General features: G+C 50.1%; 1 protein-coding gene across 1 annotated transcript in view; it reads right to left on the bottom strand.

Moving 5' to 3' along the window:
• LOC133356288 (mirror-image polydactyly gene 1 protein-like) overlaps positions 1–10,936 on the bottom strand; it is a 49,541-nt gene extending 38,605 nt beyond the window's left edge. Inside the window, exon 1 of the mRNA XM_061573723.1 lies at positions 10,881–10,936. The gene's annotated coding sequence lies outside the window, so the exon portion shown is untranslated. The remainder of the gene's footprint in view (positions 1–10,880) is intronic.
• Between the last annotated feature and the right edge of the window lie 12,550 nt (positions 10,937–23,486).

Here is a 23,486-nt window from a genome sequence, read left to right as displayed (position 1 = left end):
GGTCTCGCGTCTCTTCTCCGAGACGCGTGGGAAATAGGTACCCACATTTTACACCACCGCACGCGACCTGCCGATTTCACTTCACTGCGCCATCGTACCGGCGGCAGTTGGCAGGCATCACCCGGCCATCCAACACCTTCACGCAACATGAGCGAACACTCTTCTACAGAATGCAACAAAAACAACAAAAATAAACCACGGCTCTCTCTGTCTGTCTGTCTGTCTGTCTCTCTCACTCTCTACTTGTCCGCTGGACCAGGCGATTTACAATACCGCCTGGGCTGGGTGCTCAACGAGGGTGGCCGCGCATTATCTGCGCGCAGGCAGCAGGCGATGTGTGGAGCAGCGTTTATTCCGCACGCGCGAACCGCCCGGAATGTTAAGCGTGCGGCGAGCAATCTGCCGTGTGGCGGTGGTGTGGGCGCGGGTCGGTGGGGGAGTGGTGGTGGGTCACGTGTGAGGGCGCAAGTGGCCCAGGATTGCCACCTCTGAGATTCAGAAAACTCGGGACGTGTCATCGTAATAACAAGAAGGTTATTGCTCCGAACGCGAGGACGGGAGGGAATTTACCTGTTAACTACGTCGCCTGGTGTGCAGGACGTCGTGATTTCGATCTCGATCCCTTGTACATTTTGGAGTTTGCATGTCTCTCTCCCCGTGATCGCGTGGATTTTTCTCCGGGTCCTCTGGTTTTTCGCTCCACATTTAGAGTCAACATGCGTTTCGAGTCTTCGGCCGCTCCAAAAAAAAAAAAACTCTTTAGCTTAGTTTAGAATCGGTCCGTCTCGCTAGGTAGGGCTGGAAACCACAGCTGGAATGTTTATAAGCAACCAGCGCCATGTGATCTAGCCTAGGGAATTAACCCAGCAGCAGCTATCTCTGTACATTAGTCTACCAGTCGTAAGGGGTGTGGGGAGGGGGTGATATTTGTGATGTAGAATAGCAATTGAGAAATGTGAGATGTGTCCTTTTTTCCCATGGCCTAGTCTCGCGAAAGGCATCACGAGATCTCTGTGACCTCCGCCGTGAAGCCAGCGACGCGTACTATTTCCAACCGTCAATACACGCAGCGCAGTATTAACCAGGGCGGCTTGCTGGTTTCGAACCGCGATCCTCTACAACAAGGGGATTGGGGGGGGGGTGCGCTGGGCACGTCACTGTTATGGGAAGGATAAGGATCTCTCGTGGTAGCAGACGAGGGGAGAGCAGCAGCGTAACGAAGCGTGGGGGGCAGGGGGGTGCCTCGCCCCCCCCGCCTCCGTGGTAAAAGCTACGAGTTGTGGGCCCCCCTTGACAAACACCACGAGATATGTTTTCAACAAAAAAAAAATACGAACTTATTTTAACACGCGGTTTAATATTTTGTTGTTTTAATTGAAATTCTTTCATTTACGTTCCACGCTTTATTTTAATGTAATTCAAGTCAAATAATGGGGGGGGGGGGGGGGTTGGGGGGGCACCTGACCGATTGCCGCACCCCCTGAGCTGATAATGTCGTGATTAGGCCACTGATAATGTATTTATTGGCCACTTGGGGGAGAACCACACACACGCGCATCGTCTTGTTCCCCCTCCCTCCGCACATCCGATGAGCACGCATGGTTACGTACGGTGTGAAAGAAGTTCAATAAAAAAATCATTCAAATGTATAATTGCCCATTCCATCCTAGGATTCCATTGTGCATTGCATGGACATCAACAAACAAAAACAGAACCCAGGTGCAACCGACAAAACTAAGGACGGGAGGTCACTTTCAAGAGATGGGGTGTCAGAGCAGACTAAAAAAGACCTATTTAAGTTAAATATACCTATTCATAATAAAGGTTTTTGGGTTAGATCGCGTAAGTACAAATGCGTCGTCACCTACCGACTCTGTGATTGCCTGATTTCAAGTGGCAAGTCCTGATCTCGAGAGTGCCACGCTAACAAAAGCCCGATCACCAAAAAGAGCGCAACCTAGAACACGCGTGCGTACGCGTGACCTGCGTGCGTGCGCGTGACCTGCGTGCGTACGCGTGACCTGCGTGCGTACACGTGACCTGCGTGCGTACGCGTGACCTGCGTGCGTACACGTGACCTGCGTGCGTACGCGTGACGTGCGTGCGTACGCGTGACCTGCGTGCGTACACGTGACCTGCGTGCGTACGCGTGACCTGCGTGCGTACGCGTGACCTGCGTGCGTGCACGTGACCTGCGTGCGTACACGTGACCTGCGTGCGTGCGCGTGACCTGCGTGCGTACGCGTGACCTGCGTGCGTACGCGTGACCTGCGTGCGTGCGCGTGACCTGCGTGCGTACACGTGACCTGCGTGCGTACGCGTGACCTGCGTGCGTACGCGTGACCTGCGTGCGTACACGTGACCTGCGTGCGTACGCGTGACCTGCGTGCGTACGCGTGACCTGCGTGCGTACGCGTGACCTGCGTGCGTACGCGTGACCTGCGTGCGTGCGCGTGACCTGCGTGCGTACGCGTGACCTGCGTGCGTACACGTGACCTGCGTGCGTACGCGTGACCTGCGTGCGTACGCGTGACCTGCGTGCGTGCGCGTGACCTGCGTGCGTACGCGTGACCTGCGTGCGTACGCGTGACCTGCGTGCGTACACGTGACCTGCGTGCGTACGCGTGACCTGCGTGCGTACACGTGACCTGCGTGCGTACACGTGACCTGCGTGCGTACACGTGACCTGCGTGCGTGCGCGTGACCTGCGTGCGTACTCGTGACCTGCGTGCGTACGCGTGACCTGCGTGCGTACACGTGACCTGCGTGCGTGCGTGTGACCTGCGTGCGTACGCGTGACCTGCGTGCGTACGCGTGACCTGCGTGCGTACACGTGACCTGCGTGCGTACGCGTGACCTGCGTGCGTGCGCGTGACCTGCGTGCGTACGCGTGACCTGCGTGCGTACGCGTGACCTGCGTGTGTACACGTGACCTGCGTGCGTACACGTGACCTGCGTGCGTGCGCGTGACCTGCGTGCGTGCGCGTGACCTGCGTGCGTACACGTGACCTGCGTGCGTACACGTGACCTGCGTGCGTACGCGTGACCTGCGTGCGTACACGTGACCTGCGTGCGTACGCGTGACCTGCGTGCGTACACGTGACCTGCGTGCGTACGCGTGACCTGCGTGCGTACACGTGACCTGCGTGCGTGCGCGTGACCTGCGTGCGTACGCGTGACCTGCGTGCGTACACGTGACCTGCGTGCGTACGCGTGACCTGCGTGCGTACGCGTGACCTGCGTGCGTGCGCGTGACCTGCGTGCGTACGCGTGACCTGCGTGCGTACACGTGACCTGCGTGCGTGCGCGTGACCTGCGTGCGTACACGTGACCTGCGTGCGTACGCGTGACCTGCGTGCGTACACGTGACCTGCGTGCGTACACGTGACCTGCGTGCGTGCGCGTGACCTGCGTGCGTACGCGTGACCTGCGTGCGTGCGCGTGACCTGCGTGCGTGCGCGTGTCCTGCGTGCGTGCGCGTGACCTGCGTGCGTGCGCGTGACCTGCGTGCGTGCGCGTGACCTGCGTGCGTACGCGTGACCTGCGTGCGTGCGCGTGACCTGCGTGCGTGCGCGTGTCCTGCGTGCGTGCGCGTGACCTGCGTGCGTGCGCGTGTCCTGTGCGTGGCAGTGAAGCGGAGTGCCCGGAGAACGACCAACACCGGTGCGCACGTCTGCACACGGTGGGTTTCATTAACAACCCACGTGCCGTGACCCCTATTGTTGAACCCGCCTTGCGGCGTTGGCCCCTAATTACACTGGAACGTGACAATGTCTGCCTCGGGACCGCTAATTGGCACGGCCACCGTGCAATGCTCATTTGGCTGTCGACAACAACCGTCACTGCATCTCTGTCCGCTTCCGTGCTGAACGTGCCACGGACGCACACGCGCCACACGCGCAGTGCAAACACCGCAGCGCGAATAGAGGAGTAAAGACGAAGATCCCCCGTATAGCCTCGGACAGCCTGTTGGAGCAAGTGTTGTGAGCGAGCGCCTTTGAATGCCGGCACGGCACACGAGGGGTGGGTGGCCAGCACCACGCTCGACCGCTTTTATTCCCCCAGTGGCGATATTTACACACCGCACCAAGTATTCATTTGAGGCTGAGTCGACCTAAGGGAAGCCCAGGAGCAGTTCAAATAATCACCATTGGTGTTGGCCTTGAGTGGGAATAGAACTCCGTGGCTTCGTAGCGCAGCGTGCTAACCGCTACACTACCGATCCCCACGAACAAACAACAAAGACAAAGATCCCCCATAGAGCCTTAACAGACTGTAGGGGCAAGTGCTTTTAGCGAGCACCTATGAAGGCCGGAACGGCACACGAGGGGGTGGGTGGCCAGCTCCACGCCCGACCGCCTTTGTCTCCCCAGTGGCGATGTTTACACACCGCACCAGGTACACATTTAAGGCTGAGTCGACCTAGGGGAGGCCCAGGACCGGTTCAGATAATCGTCACTGGTGTTAGTCGTGAGCGGGAATCGAACCCGGGTTTCCAGGTTCATAGCGCAGCGCGCTAACCGCTACACTACCGCTCACACACACACACACGTAGACACACACTCACGCGAACACACACAGACATACACACGTACACACACACGCACGCGCGCGCGCGCGCTCCAATACAAAATGCCATGGAGCATGCAAAAAAATGGTATATTTACACAGGTAATTAATGCATAAAAAATATGCAAAATGAAAACAATCGTGATGAAATTGTGACTCGGTGCTTATTTGCTCAGCGGGGGGGGGGGGGGGGGTGTTGCGCGCGTGCGTTGAGTGTTAGAACGCGTGCGCTACGCCAGCTGTTATATCACGCGAAGTGCACAGCACGAGTGAGCGGGGCGTCGTCGGCTCTGTTAGGTATATATGCATGTATGATGTATGTATGGTGCATGTATTATGCATGTACGTACGATGCATTTTATGACGCATGTGTAGTGTATCAATCTGGACGCACTAAGAGTTGGAGGCAAATCCTTTATTCCGTTCCATATAGTCACAGGGGATATCTACACACGATCCGTACGCTACCTGACCAGCGACACCGAGGAGGTGAAGATGAGGACGGTGGCAGCACGACGAGTTCCTTTCCCAGACAACAGCCTCGACTGAGTGTCGGAGCCTCCCTTTTATCCTCTCATCAGAAGGTTCCAGACTCTGCCCACGTGTCTCTCTGGCAGACCGGGCTGCTCTACCCATAATCCTCCTCTCTCTGAGCATCCCAAGCTACGTACCCTAGTGACTCATTCTATGTCACTACACATATGTAGTGTGCTAATTCAGAGACACTAGGAGGAGGCACTCTCTCTCTCTCTCTCGTTTGTTTCGCCCTTCACAGCCATAGGGGGTAATTACACACCGGGTCAGGACAGCCAACATGCTTCATGACCCACGGCTCGAAGAGGCGAAGACCACGACGATGGCAGCACGACGAGTTCCACTCCAGATGGCAGCAGCCCCGACTGTGAGTCGGAGCTCGCCTTTTATCCTCCCCAGCGTCGCCAGGCTCCGCCCTCGGCCACACCCCCTTTTGGATCCCCCCAAAGGCTCCGTGCCTCGCCCACGTGTCCCACTGGTAGAACGGGTTGCTACCCCCAATCCCATTGTCTACCAATCTCCCAGCGCTACCGTGACTCATTCAATGTTTGTTTGTTGTAGTACAGAGTTAGACTGATGGCCTTAATCTAAGTTGTCTTGTGGTTGTTGTTGTTTGACTTGCATCCCACTGGGATTTTTGCACATTTTTGTGTACGGTGCTTTTTCTGCAATATTTTACTGTCTTTTCTTGGATTTTCTGTTTGCACTCAGTCACATAGTCACTTTAAAATGTTTTTTGTTCATGTTTTTGTTTGTTGCAGTTGCACCCGATTCAAGAGCCGAATGGCTCACGGGGCTACACCTAATAAATGAACTTGAATGTCACTATACATGTATCATGCATGTTTGATGTTCGTATGATGTATGCATGATGTATGTATGACGCGTGTATGACGTCTTGTATGATGCACGTGTAGTTGTGTATTCTCGCGGACACTGTCAGCTTTTCTCTTGTGTCACTTTATTACTTCGCATCCCACATTCTTGCTCCGAACTCTCTCTCTTACTACCGCTAGCCTGTTACTGAACACTCCGCTAGGCCGTTAGCCTTTTCTCACACCTCCAACCTCGTCCGTGCCCCCAGTGGGGGATCAGCCAACACCGCTGGGGAGCACGAGGTGTTGAGGGCGAGGTCCCAGGCTTCTTGTCTCCGGCTCTTGTCCTCTTCGTTCCTTCAGCTCCAACCAACTCAACCCCGTATTCTCCGCACACCTCTTTATATCCCCCTCCTCAATAAGGGTCTTCAATTGCCCCCTATTAAGCCGGCGCCTCGGTGGCGCCTCCTGCAGGTGCTTCCTCTCCCTTATCGTCTCCATCTCCCGTTTCTCCGGCGCCTACTCCGTGTTTGCACGCTTGCACCTGCCTGTCCCCGAAAGCACCCACCTCATTACCGCTTCTCCCCTTAATTGCTGGCGCCTCTCTGGCGGCTGTTCCATGTCCTAACGCTTGCACCTGCTCGCCCTGAAATGCACCCGCTGTTTGAAAATCCCGCGCGTGAATGCATCCGCTGTTTGCAACCCTGCGGGCGTTATGCCACTACGTATGTATGTACTAGCTTTACTACCCGGCTTCGCCCGAGACTGGGATTCTTGTCTTGGATTAACACACGGCCAAGGCGGAGGGTGGGGGGGATGCATGACGTCAGCAGGCACACTGCGTAACGCTGCCGCATGCGGGTGACATCACAGATGTGACGTCACCGCACACTCGCCGTGCAATAAATTAATTTTAATTCCATTATTTCGCCTCCCCCCCCCAAAATGCAAAATTCTATTTTTAGATTTTTTCATTGTGTACAGTCTGGAAGCTACCCACATGCCAAATTTCAAGTTTTTTGCATGTTGGGAAGTATGCTAAACATTTCGAACAGACACACATATTCACAAATTTCCCTTTTATATATGTAGATGTATGGATGACAAGGCCGTAGCAATGGAGTCAACATTGGGGGGGACCAAATCTTCCAGGGTGTCTGGGGGTCCCAACCCAGAAAAATATCTAAATTTGAAAACTAAATTCCTGCCTAAATCATAAAAAAAAAACACTAACACATGGGATGAACTTTTTATGCACTTTTTTTTTACAATATCTAATAGATTATTGCTCTGTTTTTACTTTTTTAAATAAAGTACAACCATAACCGCAATCATATAAACAGAAATCTATGCATTGATTTATATGAAGACAATTCCAGATATTGTGGACAAGTTTTAGCAAATTGTTATTTTTTTTATTTACATAGCATAGCAATATGTTCTTATAGCAATATAATGGGGGGGGGGCATTTTGAGCATATTATAATTACGGTCTTGATGGATGATGTCTTGTATGATGTATATATGATGTATGATGCATGTATCATGTATGTATGATGCATATCAACGGGACCTTTTTGGCAGTATCAAAGTATGAATTATAGTAATTATTTATATTATTTGGGTCTTTCGGTAAAGTCACGTAGATCGGTTCAGAAAAGTAACAAACCTTTGTGGCAATAAAGCAGGTGTTAAGATGTTCAAACACCAAACATAAGAAATCAAATCTGCATTAATCACACACAGTACTTGTGCCAAAGCATGAAAACAAACACGCTCTGATAATGTATGCATTGTCTTTGAAACTGATGCATATGTATGCATTTACGTATAACTTCTTTCGCACCGTACTTAGCCAACCGTGCTAATGGGCGGTGGTATATTGCACTTCCCCACCTCCGGAGCACGTAAGAGCCATTTTAAACACTACAACTAATTAAACTCTACACATCTGAAAGGGCAACCCCCTCTCAAGCCACACTGAGGGTTTCCAGGAAGAAAAAAAATGAGCACAACTAATATTTTCACCTGCACCACCACCACCATCATCATTATTATTATATAAACTCCTCGACTTGTCATATTCCTCAAAGATAATGTCTCCTGGCATAAGCTCAAGCAGACACACCCTTCCCATGCTGCCAAACGCGTAATACACACACGCACACGAAACAGAGACAAAGATTACCCATATAGCCTCTAACTCAATGTTGGGACAAGTGCTGTCAGCGAGCACCCATTAAGGTGTCTCCCGAGTGATGACGAGTGTTCTTTGTTTTACAGACCACCGCACCCAGGTACAGTACAGTGCTCATTCAAGGCTGAGCCGACCTTGGCGAGGCCCAGGACCGGTTCGGATATTCGTCACCGTTGCTGGCTCAGGCCGTGAGCGAGAATGGAACTCGGCTGGTCGTGTCCATTGCTCAGTGCGCTCACCACTACACCACCGCGTCCTACACAGGCACAGACAAAGGTCCATATTCTTGGGTTTTTTCGGTAAAGTCACGTAGGTAAAAAAATAAAATTAAAATTAATAAAAGTAAAATAAAAATTAAATAAAAATCACGACGTTGCGGAGGCAACACAAGCTTCCGTCTTCAGGTGGAACCGTCACAGCACGCTTGCTGTATCAAGTAAATGAGTTAGAGTTGAGTGGCATTTACTTGATACAGCAAGCGTGCTGTGACGGTTCCACCTGAAGACGGAAGCTTGTGTTGCCTCCGAAACGTCGTGATTTTTATTTTATTTTTATTTTACTTATATTAATTTTAATTTTAATTTTTTACCGAAAAAACCCAAGAATATGAATCCTTGCAGTCACGAAAGCTTCAAATCTAGAACAGACAAAGGTCCCCCGTAAAGGCTTCGAACAAACAAGCGCTGTTAGCGAGCACCTATGAAGGCCGGCAAGGTACACGATGGGGTTGGTGGGTGACCAACATCACGCCCGGCCCCCTTGGTTTCCCGGATAGCAGGTGCTCATTCGAGGCTGAGTCGACCTCGGGGAGACCCAGAACTGATTTAGATAATTGTCACTGATGTTGGTGATTGGTCGTGATCAGGAATTCTTGATTTGAAGCTTTCGTGACTGCAAGGGTTCATATTCTTAGTTTTTTTTTTCGGTAAAGTCACATAGGTAAAAAATGTAAATAAAAATTAATAAAAGTAAAATAAAATAAAAATAAAAGAATAAAAATCACGACGTTTCGGAGGCAACACAAGCTTCCGTCTTCAGGTGGAACCGTCACAGCACGATAGCTGTATCAAGTACTTGACCTGAAGACGGATGATGGTGTTGCCTCCGAAACGTCGTGATTTTTATTATTTTTATTTTATTTTACTTTTATTAATTTTAATTTAAAATTTTTACTTACGTGACTTTACCGAAAAAACCTAAGAATGTGATCAGGAATCTAACTCGGGTGGCTGTGTTCGTGTGCGCAGGGCTCTAACCACTACACTACCGCCCCCCACGCAGACACAGTGAGACAGACAGACACACACACACACGCACATACATACTGAGGGCAGCGTTATTATCTCACAACAACTTTGCCACTCAACTCGAACTGATGACGATTCCCTCGGGCACTTCGCTCAGCGATCCCACGCGGTGCTCAACATTATCCAGGAGCACAGCAAGGTTTGTCCAACTAACAACGTAGGCCGCTTTGTCAATCCACTGCTGGATGGAGGCCTCCACTCGCCGAGAGGGTTGTGGGCGAGGTTACGTGACCTCGCGTTGGTGTTGGTGAAACGACGAGTGCAGGGCCGGGTTCAAATTTCATTCGCCACTGATGTGACCCGTGGGTGACTGGGCATCAAAGCCAGGATGCTGGATTCATTGAGCAGTGCGATAACGACTGCGCCACCGCTCCTCCGCGACAATTGGCACGTGCTTAGTACTCTTGACTCAGAGCAGACGAGTGAGTCTCATGATCGCTTCCTCTCACTGAGTCGTCCTCTCTCTCTCTCTGTGAGTCGTTTTCTCTCTCTCTGAGTCGTCCTCTCTCTCTGAGTGGTCCTCTCTGTGAGTCGTCCCCTCTCTCTCTCTGAGTCGTCCTATCTCTCTCTGTGTGAGTCGTCCTCTCTCTCTGAGTCGTCCTCTCTCTCTGAGTTGTCCTCTCTCTCTGAGTAGTCCTCTCTCTCTGTGTGAGTCGTCTTCTCCCTGAGTCGTCCTCTCTCTCTGAGTCGTCTTCTCTCTTTGTGAGTCGTCCTCTCTCTCGTTGAGTCGTCCCCTCTCTCGCTCTGAGTGAGTCGTCCTATCTCTCTGTGAATCGTCCTTTCTCTCTGTGAGTCGTCCTCTCTCTCTCTGTGAGTCGTCCTCTCTCTCTCTCTGAGTCGTCCTCTCTCTCTGAGTCGTCCTATCTCTTTGTGAGTCATCCTCTCTCTCTGAGTTATCCGCTCTCTCTCTTTGAGTCGTCCCCTCTTTCTCTCTGAGTCCTCCTCTCTCTGTGTGAGTCGTCCTCTCTCTCTCTGAGTCGTCCTCTCTCTCTCTGCGAGTCGTCCTCTCTCTCTGTGAGTCGTCCCCACTCTCTCTCTCTCTGAGTAAGTCGTCCTATCTCGTTTTGAGTCGTCCTCTCTCTCTCTCTCTGAGTGAGTCGTCCTCTCTCTCTCTCTCTCTGTGAGTCGTTAGAAGTTGACCTTAATTAGCAATACCACTTCCCCTTACCAACCCGTACTGACCAGTACGGTGAAGTACGGTCAAACAGTTGACATTATCGACTACACAAGATGTCCCGGCGTAAATCCACTCCAGTAACGTACAGAGTTCGATTTAGCAGGAGCTGTTAACGATTATGAAATGATCACTGCGTGTAGGCGACAGTTTAAACAGCAAAACCTACAAGGATGTTTTAAAGCCCTTACCGTGTATATGGATAATTGGTGTATTAACACACGCGGTGTATGTGGATACTTGGTGTATTAACACACGCGGTGTATACGGATACGCGAACTCACCTTTCTCCCCACGTGTTGCAGAGGAGTGGCGTGCGTTGCGTTGCGTGTGTGGCTGAGTGAACTCGTGGCGCTGTATATCCGTGATCAATAACAGAGAGCCACTTCAACCTCTCAGTCGTTTAGTCGGAGGTGCAGCTGCACTCTTACAGCCTCGCTGCGCGGTGTACACAGCAAGGAGCCACTGGGTTACAGTCCCGACTCGGGCACCATTTGTTTTGTGGCGTTTGTGTGTTCTTCCCCTGTGCCGCAGAGAGTGAGTGGAGTTTGTGTGTTCTCCCCCTGTTCTGCAGTGAGTGAGTGGAGTTTGTGTGTTCTTCACCTGTTCTGCAGAGAGTGAGTGGAGTTTGTGTGTTCTTCCCCTGTTCTGCAGTGAGTGAGTGGAGTTTGTGTGTTCTTCACCTGTTCTGCAGAGAGTGAGTGGAGTTTGTGTGTTCTTCCCCTGTTCTGCAGTGAGTGAGTGGAGTTTGTGTGTTCTTCACCTGTTCTGCAGAGAGTGAGTGGAGTTTGTGTGTTCTTCACCTGTTCTGCAGAGAGTGAGTGAGTGGAGTGTGTGTGTTCTTCCCCTGTACTGCAGAGAGTGAGTGGAGTTTGTGTGTTCTTCACCTGTTCTGCAGAGAGTGAGTGAGTGGAGTTTGTGTGATCTCCCCCTGTTCTGCAGAGAGTGAGTGGAGTTTGTGTGTTCTCCCCCTCTTCTGCAGAGTGTGAGTGAGTAGAGTTTGTGTGTTCTCCCCCTGTTCTGCAGAGTGTGAGTGAGTGGAGTTTGTGTGTTCTTCCCCTGTTTTGCAGAGAGTGAGTGAGTGGGGTTTGTGTGTTCTCCCCCTGTTCTACAGAGTGTGAGTGAGTGGAGTTTGTGTGTTCTCCCCCTGTTCTGCAGAGAGTGAGTGAGTGGAGTTTGTGTGTTCTGCCCCTGTTCTGCAGAGTGTGAGTGAGTGGAGTTTGTATGTTCTGCCCCTGTTCTTTAGAGTGTGAGTGAGTAGAGTTTGTGTGTTCTCCCCCTGTTCTGCAGAGTGTGAGTGATTGGAGTTTGTATGTTCTGCCCCGGTTCTTCAGAGTGTGAGTGAGTAGAGTTTGTGTGTTCTCCCCCTCTTCTGCAGAGAGTGAGTGAGTGGAGTTTGTGTGTTCTCCCCCTGTTCCGCAGAGAGTGAGTGAGTGGTGTTTGTGTTTTCTCCCCCTGTTCTGGAGAGAGTGAGTGAGTGGAGTTTGTGTTCTCCCCCTGTTCTGGAGAGAGTGAGTGAGTGGAGTTTGTGTGATCTCCTCCTGTTATGGAGAGTTTGAGTGAGTGGATTTGTGTGTTCTCCCCCTGTTCTGCTGAGACTGATTGAGTGGAGTTTGTGTGATCTCCCCATGTTCTGCAGAGTGTGAGTGAGTGGAGTTTGTGTGATCTCCCCCTGTTCTGCAGAGAGTGAGTGAGTGGAGTTTGTGTGTTCTTCCCCTGTGCTGCAGAGTGTGAGTGAGTCGAGTTTGTGTGTTCTTCCCCTGTTCTGCAGTGAGTGAGTGAGTGGAGTTTGTTGTGTTCTCCCCCTATTCTGCAAAGTGTGAGTGGAGTTTGTGTGTTCTTCCCCTGTTCTGCAGATAGTGAGTGAGTGGGGTTTGTGTGTTATCCCCCTGTTCTGGAGAGAGTGAGTGAGTGGAGTTTGTGTGTTCTCCCCCTGTTCTGGAGTGAGTGAGTGTAGTTTGTGTGTTCTTCCCTTGTTCTGCAGATAATGAGTGAGTGGAGTTTGTGTGTTTTTCCCATGTGCTGCAGTGAGTGAGTGAGTGAAGTTTGTGTGTTCTCCCCCTGTTCTGCAGAGTATGAGTGAGTGGGGTTTGTGTGTTCTCCCCCTGTTCTGGAGTGAGTGAGTATAGTTTGTGTGTTCTCCCCGTGTTCTGCAGATAATGAGTGAGTGAGTGGGGCTTGTGTGTTTTCCCCCTCTTCTGCAGAGAGCGAGTAAGTGTGTCCATTAAGGGTGCCACACAATGTGCCACGAAAAGTGACGTTTGAGTGTCCTGGGATCACTCCCCTCCTCTCACGTCGCTTCTCTTGCCGTCAAAGTCGACAGCGATTGAGGTTTGCGGTTCAGTTCCACCGGGCCGCCCTGGTTAATACCACGGCATGTACTAGCCACAATGACACTACTCCTACCACTATTACCGGTTCAGCGCCAGCGGGCCGCCCTGGCCAATACCGCGGCGTGAACCAACCACAATGACACTACTCCTACCACTATTACCGTACACGCCGCCTGCTTCACAGCGGACGTCAAAGATCGCCCGTGACGTAATTCGCAAGAGTCGAATGATGCCACGGTCCAAAGTTTGCCAAATTCTAAACTTGCACTGCAAATTGACTAAATTGGGCACAATACAGGGTTTTTTTGGGGGGGGAGGGGATAGAGCTCAAATATGTGTCGTTAAACCAGCCACCACCCGACACAGCCAATTAGGTTTTCTAAGTAAACAAAGCGTGCCGATTGGTTACGACTTCAGCACTCCGGTTGTGTGTTGGAGAGTAAACCCCATAAAGCATTTACAATTCAAGCATTGTGGTGTTTTTCCGGTAATTACAACCAGCATCATCAGGCAACAGCCATAATTGTGGACAATTCCACCCGTTTCGGTCTTAAATAGAGGTTGCCGGGGGGTAAAAGCTGATGCCATCACTGTGAGCCTATCAGGTGTAATTACCAGAAGGTATGGTGGTTAAGGTAGTCAAGATACTCAATTGAGATTCTCCAGAGCAGCAAGCAATTTTAGCACCCGTGCTGGCAGCATACCAACGCCCCGAGGTCACTCCTGCAACTGGGACCCCTCCTGGCTCTCTCTCTCTCTCGAGTTCTAGGCTGGTTACGCAAAGCAACAAACGAACAACAAATAGGAATAGGGCTTCGCCCCTTCTGGAAATGAAAGAGGAGGTGCTAAGATGTCAAAATAGCAAATAGATACGTTTTTGGCAAAGGAATCAAGTACTGCATTAACAAAACACAGTACTTTGTGGTGAACATGTAGACAAACATGCTCTATCTTCTTGGTTCTTTCGGTAAAGTCACGTAGAAGGGAAATAATGAAAATGTTTTTTTATTATTATTTTATTATTTCCCTTCTACGTGACTTTACCGAAAGAACCAAGAAGATGAATCCCTGCAGTCACGAAAGCTTTAAATCGAAACATGCTCTAATAATATACGCATTGTCTTTGAAACTGACTGGACTACACCAGAGACAGCCTTCTTTATGGCCTTGTCTCACCAGTGTCAGACCAGAGAACGCCGAAAGACGAACAGTACAAGGACAATGCACGTATCAGAGCATTTATAGCTCGGGATGAGCAGCTATGCCATGGGACCTTGTTTGGATGTTATAGGATGTACGTGTCGCGTTACGTAACGCGACAGTTAAACGATTTGTAGCAGCAGTCAATAACTCGGGAGAGACCGGAGTTCTTGACTCACAAATGTTCAAATCAGTTGCTAGGAGTTGCACTCGGTCCGGTCGTGACGGTTCCATTTTCGGCCGATAAATCGGTAACCGCCATGTGGGCTGTCGATCAGCGGTCACTAAATCTCCGTCCTGCCATAGGAATGTGGAATATCTCACCGGTGGTTTGTTTGGCGTTGCACAACGATCATTAGCGCTTCGCAAAGCACACGGTGACTCTTCATTTTGATTTGCGGGTGTTGCGTAGGCCGACATCTGTTGCCAGGAAACAAAAAATCAACTCGGTTAGTAATGAAGAAAAAAAAAACATTGCAGAGAGGCAAGGAAGGAGGAATGACTGTTACTGAGCCCTCCACAACGAGCCTAAACGATTGCCACTTGTTATGTTATTACACTACTCTATTAAGTTGAGCGTGAGCTTGATGATCCATATCTAACAGGGAGGGTCCCTGAACCACACACACCTGGCATGTCACCAGCATGTGTTTAAGAGAGCCTGATTCTGCAGCTGATGAAGCACTGAATGTAGAAACAGGCCCAGACTTTTTAAATCCTTTATATTAAGTTCACTTGTTTGCTTGCTTGCTTGCGCGCTTACGACCGTGCACAACTTTCGGTCGTTTTTAACCCACTTCCCGTGATCCAATGGAGCTGATATTTTGCACACAGACTCGTTGTGCGTGACAATTTATTTTCGTGAAATTTTTGTTTCAAAATTTTACACTTTTTAGGAATTTTAAAAAAATATTTAATTACCAATTGCTTAATGGTGGCAGGCAATCATCTGACCCATAGGTCGCAGCCATCTCAAGCCAGAAGACGAGAGGACTCTAGCCGCCACGCATATAAAGGATTTATAGTGAAAAACTTTGTTTTTACGGGTTCATTTTTTTGCTTGCGTTGATCAGATCCCGCTGTGAGCACGTGCTCCCAGAAGGCCATGCGGCCGATGGGATGTGTTGATAATTAATACGTTTAATTCTTAAGACGTGGAGATACAAAGACGCCTAGTGGGCCGTCGTGCCTGCTTATTTATTGATGTATTCATCCCGTCACCGATGTCTCCCACGACAATGACGCTCAGTGATTGCTTCGTGCCGCGTGTCGGAGTATGCGCCGTTCACATCATCTCCGCGGTGCCCTCCGCGCAAGGTGTGAGGTGACGGGGCATTACTGCCGCTGCTCAGGCACGTAGCAACTTCCGGTGGAATGGCCTCCCACTCGAGGGATGCTCTTAGACAGCCGAGGTCGGATCGGAGCGAGCCGCACTTCACCCCACCGCACGATCGAAAACTCACCGCAGTGTGGCCCCATGTACGCTGCCGGGTGGACAGACTGGGGGGGGAAAGGGGGTAGAGATTTAAGAAACTCGCACAATAATTGCTACTGCCTCGCCGGGCGATGGAGTCGAACCTAGGACCCTCTGGATTGCAAGTCCAGTGCGCTGCGAACCATTGCATCGACACTGTGGCAGGGCCTTGACCCCCCCTGTGCAATGCGCAAGTTCACACGAGGAGCATGCGACGCGCAAATTGTCATTGAGAGCGGGGCTCACTTTAAAACGGCCTGGGATCTCAAAGCGTCTTACGTAACATCTCAATCATTTCCAATGCCGAGCTGCAATTATTTTGTGTGTGTTTTCGCCTCGGGGACTTCCCTGATGGCAAGCTGTGCATGTGCTACACAAGGTGACGACGTAATGGCACTACAAGACAACGATCCACCGTATGGCCTTAACAGGGGGCGCTCCGGTAGCGAGATGTTAACTACCTCGCCTGCTATACAGGAGGTCGTGGGTTCGATCCCGACCCTGACGCCTGTTGTGTATTTGGAGTTTGCATGGTGGTGAGATGTTAACTACCTCGCCTGGTGTACAGGAGGTCGTGGGTTCGATCCCGACCCTGACGCCTGTTGTGTATTTGGAGTTTGCATGGTGGTGAGATGTTAACTACCTCGCCTGGTGTACAGGAGGTCGTGGGTTCGATCCCGACCCTGACGCCTGTTGTGTATTTGGAGTTTGCATGGTGGTGAGATGTTAACTACCTCGCCTGGTGTACAGGAGGTCGTGGGTTCGATCCCGACCCTGACGCCTGTTGTGTATTTGGAGTTTGCATGGTGGTGAGATGTTAACTACCTCGCCTGGTGTACAGGAGGTCGTGGGTTCGATCCCGACCCTGACGCCTGCTGTGTATTTCGAGTTTGCGGTGTTTCTCTCCTCGTGGTCGCGTGGATTTTTTTCCGGGGCCCTCCGGTTTTCCCTTCACATTTAGAAACAACATCACGCATTTAGAGTATTTGGCTGCTACACATTTACACGTGGTTGATAAGCCACTTCGTTGCGAAATAATTTTTTTTGGCGGCCAGGTCGCTTTTGAAAAATAGCTAGGTAGCTCAGTGGGACCTAACCCGATAAAAAAATATATATTTCGTTTCGTTTAGTTTTAGACTTTTGGGGGCAAGCGATGTTAAGCGAGCTCCTACGCAGACCGGCACGGCACGCCACGGGCTCGGCAAGGCATGCCCATTGTGCAACCGTGCCAGGTTTTTTTCTGTTTTAAATTAGCTGCAGAGGCGGTGCTTTGCTCCGGCCTGACACTGTCGGTGTGCAGCAATGTGCCGTGAGTGTGTCTAACATCGTGGCCGCATACTCGCTCGACACGCTCAGCTTACATCAAAGATCGTGACAGGCAAACGCGGTGCCAAAATGTGCACCCAACCACGGGCTCGATTCGCGCGATTGAACCGGGGTTGTCAAGTACAGTTGTGAATTGGTGGTCTTAGCCTGGTCACCATCGACCCACATAGAGACCTTTAAACTCACATAGAGACCCATCGACTCACAGACACAACCATACACTAACATAGAGACCCATAGACTCACAGACACAACCATACACTAACATAGAGACCCTTACACTCACATAGAGACCCATAGACTCACATAGAGACCCATCGACTCACAGACACACCCATACACTAACATAGATACCCTTAGACTCACATAGAGACCCATAGACTCACATGGAGACCCATAGACTCAAATACAGATGCATAGACTCACATAGCAACCCTTAGACTCACATAGAGACCCGTAGACTCACAGATACATCCATACACTCACTTAGAGACACATAAACTCGCATAGAAACCCATAGGCTCACGTAAAGACCCATAGATTCACATAGAGATGCATAGACTTACATAGAGACCCTTAGATTCACATAGAGACTCATAGACTCACAGATAAACCCATACACTAACATAGAGACCCTTAGACTCACATAGAGACCCATAGACTCAAATACAGATGCATAGACTCACATAGCAACCCTTAGACTCACATAGAGACCCATAGACTCACAGATACACCCATACACTTACTTAGAGACACATAAACTCGCATAGAAACCCATAGACTCACGTAAAGACACATAGATTCACATAGAGACACATAGACTAACATAGAGACCCGCAGACTCACAAAGACCCCCATACACTCACTTAGAGACCGATACACTCGCACAAAGACCCATATTCTCGTATATAGACCCATGGAATATCATAAACTGAGTTGTGATTAGACCGAGATCTCAAGTGCAATACGGTCGTGAGATGATGGTCTCAGACCGATAATGATCAATTACTCACAAGGAGATTCATAAACTCACGTAGAGACCCATAGACTCACATAGAGACCCATAGACTCACACATACACTCATGAACTCACAAAGAGACCCATAGACTCACATAGAGACCCATATAATCACACAGAGACCCATAGACTCACATAGATACCCATAGACTCACATAGAGACCCATATAATCACACAGAGACCCATAGACTCACATAGATACCCATAGACTCACACAAAAGCAAACACTGTAATACACTATGATTGTCTCTCAACGTAAAGGGGCAGCCCTGCAATTGCTCGCTCTTGTCACTGCTGGTGCAAGGAGCTCTCTGCAACTTATTCTATAGCTCCACTACAGATGAAGCTCTATGCAGCCCCTCTAGAGGGTGTATGGCCTACTCTTCCACTGATATTCTGACAGTCTGTTAAAGGCTATTCTGCGGAGCAGGTGAGTGTTGTTGTGACCTGCAGTGTGGTGCTGGTTGGACGCAGTGTCTGGTAGACCAAGTCCTCAACACAGGGCGGAAGCAACCAGTGAATCTGTGTGTGAGTGAGTAGGTGGGTGTATGAGTCGGGTGGCTAAAGCAAAGCAAGTTGGCACAGTAGGGGGCACAGGTGGTGCATCAGCCAGTCATCTCGGTCATCTCGGTCAGTCGACCCGTGGCAACTGGGTCTGCCCCGTGACCTCCTGCCAGTGGGCGTTCGACACTTCACGTGGCCTCAAGGTGCACATGGCCTGGCACAAGCGTCGTTGTGACGTCACCGCCACTTAGTGGCGAATGGCGGTTGTTGTTGTTGTCTGAGTCGGCGGGGGGCGGTAGTGTAGCGGTTCGCGTGCTCCACGACGTAACCCCGGCGACACGGGTTCGATTCCCACTCACGGCCAACACCAGTGACGATAATCTTAACCGGTCCTGGGCCTCCCCTAGGTCGACTCAGTCTCAAATGTGTACCTGGTGCGTTGTGTAAACATCACCACAGTGGAGACAAAGGCGGTCGGGCGTGGTGTTGGCGAACACGTGAAGTGCCAGCCTTCATAGGTGCTCACTAACAGCACTTGCCTCAACAGTCTGTTCGGGCTATACGGGGGATCTTTGTATGAGTAGGTGTATAATTAGGTGTATGATTAGGTGTGTGAGTAGGTGTGTGAGTGAGCGGGTGCATGCCTAAACAGCTTTTGTTCGGGCGGATCGAGGGGGCTAAACGGGCGCGGCACGGGCTAGAGAAGAGATGGAGTGATGTGGTACAGGAGGACGTGGAGCTGAGTGGACTTGCCGATGACTGGTACCAGCGGTGTCAATATCGGCCTCTGTGGAGGAGGCTCGTGAAGGACGCTACTGGGCAGTTGGAGGCAGTCGCCCTCCAACAACAACGGAGGGCGGAGGAGCGACGCTCACAACAACGAGCGGAGCGCCAGGTGGCTAAAGCACAGCAAGTTGGTACAGTAGGGGGCACAGGTGGTGCATCAGCCAGTCATTTCGGTCATCTCAGTCAGTCGACCCGTGGCACCTGGGTCTGCCCCGTGACCTCCTGCCAGCGGCCATTCGACACTTCACGTGGCATCAAGGTGCACATGGCCTGGCACAAGCGTCGTGGTGACGTCACCGCCACTTAGTGGCGAATGGCGGTTGTTGTACGAGTGAGTTGGTGTGCGGTGCCAACCTTCATAGGCGCTCGCCAGCAGTGGGCGTCTGGGGTAGGTTCCTACCAGCTCCCTCCGCAGGAATGTGTTATATTTACACGATCTAACCCAAAAAAACCTGTATTATGGAAACACTTTGTAGCGTTATTCGTTCAGCACGGGCTCGTATTCACTTGCGTAATTATAGCGGCTTTCCAAAATTATACAGATATTTTTGTTTTACTCATTTCAAACGAAAATGTCTCTTGCTGTGTGTCTTTGTTTTCGTTGCCGACCACTGACCCAAGCATGGCATGGCTGCACGCACGGGTTGATGTCATCGCCACATCCTCCACGGTTGACGTTATGTTTTACCGCTGCTCCTTTGGCTGCCATTCCGTTGTTAGTCTCGACCACGTGAATCTTTGCGCTCGCTCGTCAAGGTGCAGAGCCATCGGTGGAAATTTCCACGTTCCATTGGAGCGGCTGTCTTCCTCGGAGTGCGCTGCGGTGGCTATGAGATGTTAACGACCTCGCCTAGTATACAAGAGGTCGTGGGTTTGATTCTGATCCCGACGCATGCTGTATCATTTGGAGTTTGCGTGTCTCTCTCCCAGTGGTCGGGTGGATTTTTGTTCTCCAGGTCCTCCGGACTTTTTTCCCCCCTCCACATTTGAAAACAACATCACGCGTTTACAGTGTTGTTGGCTGCAATGCATTTGAACGCGACGATAAGACGCTTGGTTGAACTATCATTTGTGATAGCCAGGTCACGTCTGCCGCATAGCTCAGCGGGCCTTACATAGTCAACTGTAAAACAAAAATAGTTTATATTCTTGGTTCTTTCGGTAAAGTCACATAGAAGGGAAGCAATACAATTATAAAAATATGAAACAATAAAATTCTCACAACGTTTCGACTGCAACACAAGCAATCATTATCACCAGGTGATGATGATTGCAATCATCATCACCTTGATTATTGCAATCATCATCACCTTTTACGTGACTTGACCGAACTGCAACACAAGCAATCATCAACGTCGTTCTCACGACGATGATTATTGCTTGTGTTGCAGTCGAAACGTCGTGAGAATTTTATTGTTTCATATTTTAATAATTCTATTGTTTCCCTTCTACGTGACTTTACCGAAAGAACTAAGAATACGACTCCCTGCAAGTCACGAAAGCTTTAAATTTAAAATAAGTATAACCCGTAAAAACAAAGTTTTTCACTATAAATCCTTTATATGCGTGGCGGCGAGAGTCCTCTCGTCCTCTGGCTTGAGATGGCTGCCACCTATGGGTCAGATGATTGTCTGCCAGTATTAAGCAATTGGTAATTAAATATTTAATTTGTTTTCCCTAAACAGTGTAAAATTTTGGAAACAAAAATTTTCACGAACATTAATTGTCACGCACAACGAGTCTGTGTGCAAAATGTCAGCTCGATTGGATCACGGGAAGTGGGTTAAAAAACGACCGAAAGATTTGCACGGTCGCAAGCAAGCAAGCACGCAAGCACGCAAGCAAGCGAACTTAATATAACGTATTTAAAAATAGTTTTGTTTAGAGTTTCAAACGTGATCTCATTTCATCAACCAGTCGAGGGACGGGTCGCGGTGAGCTGCGTTATCAGCGGCGATTGCAGGGCTGCGCCCTTGGCTCGAGCCCTCGAAGGGAGGCGGCAGTGGGATTTGAGTCGGACCACACCAAAGCCGCAACAGCGAGCTTCGCTCCCCCCCACCACCACCACCACCCCTCGTCAAAACACAGCTCCACAAGTCGACCACAACATATTTGTTGAGCAAAATAAATAAATTCGCCGCTTGGTTTTTTTTTTTTTAAATGTGTCTGTTTTTTTTTATAAATATTTTTCGTAATAATTGGGTTTTGCCGATTAAGGGAGAGGCGGTTCCGCAGGGCGTGACGACCAACACGCCGAGCGGACGAAGGGGGGGTGGGTGCGACGTTCTATCTGTCACTCTCAACCATCTACCCCCCCTCCCCACCTCCCCCACCTGAATGGAACATTCCGGAGCAGTGTGCAGGTGTCATCATTATTAGAAGTCATCGCACATCCATCGGCGATGCTGCCAGCGAGTGAGCCGCTTTGCCGGGCGATGTGCGCCGACCTTTTTGCAGCCACCTCGGACCCATCACAAAGTCACCGCTCCCGGAGAGATAAACTTGCTCGCACAACGTCACGCCAACGAGCCATCATTTCCGGTAGCCTTACCTGGTCAAATAAAATAGTTGATACCTTTATAGTTTAAATATATATAGGGTACGGCGTCAAGACGTCATCTACGCGACTCGTTCACTGCGCCTGATGCCAGGGGCACGGCTCAGGTCCTACAGTGGAAAAAACAACAACTGAAACTAGTCACTTCTGAGCCGTGCTGGACTAGCTCGGCATGGCCTCAGCACGGTTACGCTTGTCAAGTGGACAACGGGTATCATCATCATCATCATCGCGATCCATGGGCAAGCTAGCACCGTAGGTGTCCACTGCACATTTGGTCGTTGGTTTCCACTTTCCTCTGCCTTGTGCCAATACGCCCCGAGTAGTGGCTACGTCCGTTTTTGGCACCAATCTCTTGTGCCGCCCTCCTCAAGCCATTCTTTGTGAGGTCTTTCAAAAGGAGGTGGGGTTTTTTTTGTCCCTCTATAAAATAAATACTCGGATTATTGGGCCGTAACATTTTATTACAGCCGCCTACACATGCCAGACTCTTGCCTGAGATCCAAAACTAAAATTACGACGACGTACATTCCTTGAAAATTGTGTTGCTTTTATACGGACAGACATTCCGCGCACCGGTTTAGAGAAATAAATAAATGATGGTACACATTTCTGAAGAAGGGCATTGTGGTTCCTTGAGTCTGCGGTCAACATCACAATACATTCCAGCAAATGTGATCGGACTAACAGCAGCAGCGATGATGATGATGATCTATTGAGAGATGCAAACCGTGTGTCGGATTCATCTTCATTGGAACTCATCAGCCCGGTGAAGCCATCAATGCTGCATTGCTGTAAAGCCTACGGCGTGACACCATATAGCAATGAGACTCAGTAAGTTAGAAACGATGAACATGACCCCTGAAAGTATATTTGTGTGTGCGTCCCCAATTGGTGTTGACTCTGGTCTAAGGCAAGAGCACCACAAGGCAGATTACTTTACGAACCCTCCACTCGCGTAACAATCCACAATGGTTCTCACAAACACCTCTCTTGCACTTCTCTTGTCTCAGAGCAGAGTCAAAATAGACTTTGGAGACGCACAAGATCGTTTACTGTCGGCGTGTATTTTTAAATCCTTTATATTAAGTTCGCTTGCTTGCGTGCTTGCGTGCGTGCTTGCGTGCTTGCTTATGACCGTGCAAATCTTTCGGTCGTTTTTTAACCCACTTCCCGTGATCCAATCGAGCTGACATTTTCCACACAGACTCGTTGTGCGTGACAATTAATTTTCGTGAAAAAAAATTCCCAAATTTTACACTGTTTAGGGAAAAAAATATATTTAATTACCAATTGCTTAATGGTGACAGACAATCTGACCCATAGGTGGCAGCCATCTCAAGCCAGAGGACGAGAGGACTCGAGCCGCCCCGATGCCACGCATATAAAGGATTCATAGCGAAAAACTTTGTTTTTACGGGTTAATTTTTTCCCTCTCGTTTCTAACTGACGGAATGGGCTCTAATGTGTCTGGAGGGCATGCTACAGGATGTCGCGAGGCAGGCACTGCAACGGTGCGCCTCCGATTTGCACGGTTGGCTACGTACGGTGCGAAATAAGTTCAACGTACATAAACGAAACTTTTTTTTCTTCTTAAATCCTTTATATTAAGTTCGCTTGCGTGCTCGCTTGCGTGCTTACTTGCTTGCTTACGACCGTGGAAATCTTTCGGTCGTTTTTTAACCCACTTC

The sequence above is a fragment of the Lethenteron reissneri genome, chromosome 53 (assembly GCF_015708825.2).
Source record: "Lethenteron reissneri isolate LAM-NWPU_2019-01 chromosome 53, ASM1570882v1, whole genome shotgun sequence".
In the NCBI taxonomy this organism is placed as follows: Eukaryota; Metazoa; Chordata; class Hyperoartia; order Petromyzontiformes; family Petromyzontidae; genus Lethenteron; species Lethenteron reissneri.
This window is presented reverse-complemented; position numbering and strand designations above follow the sequence as displayed.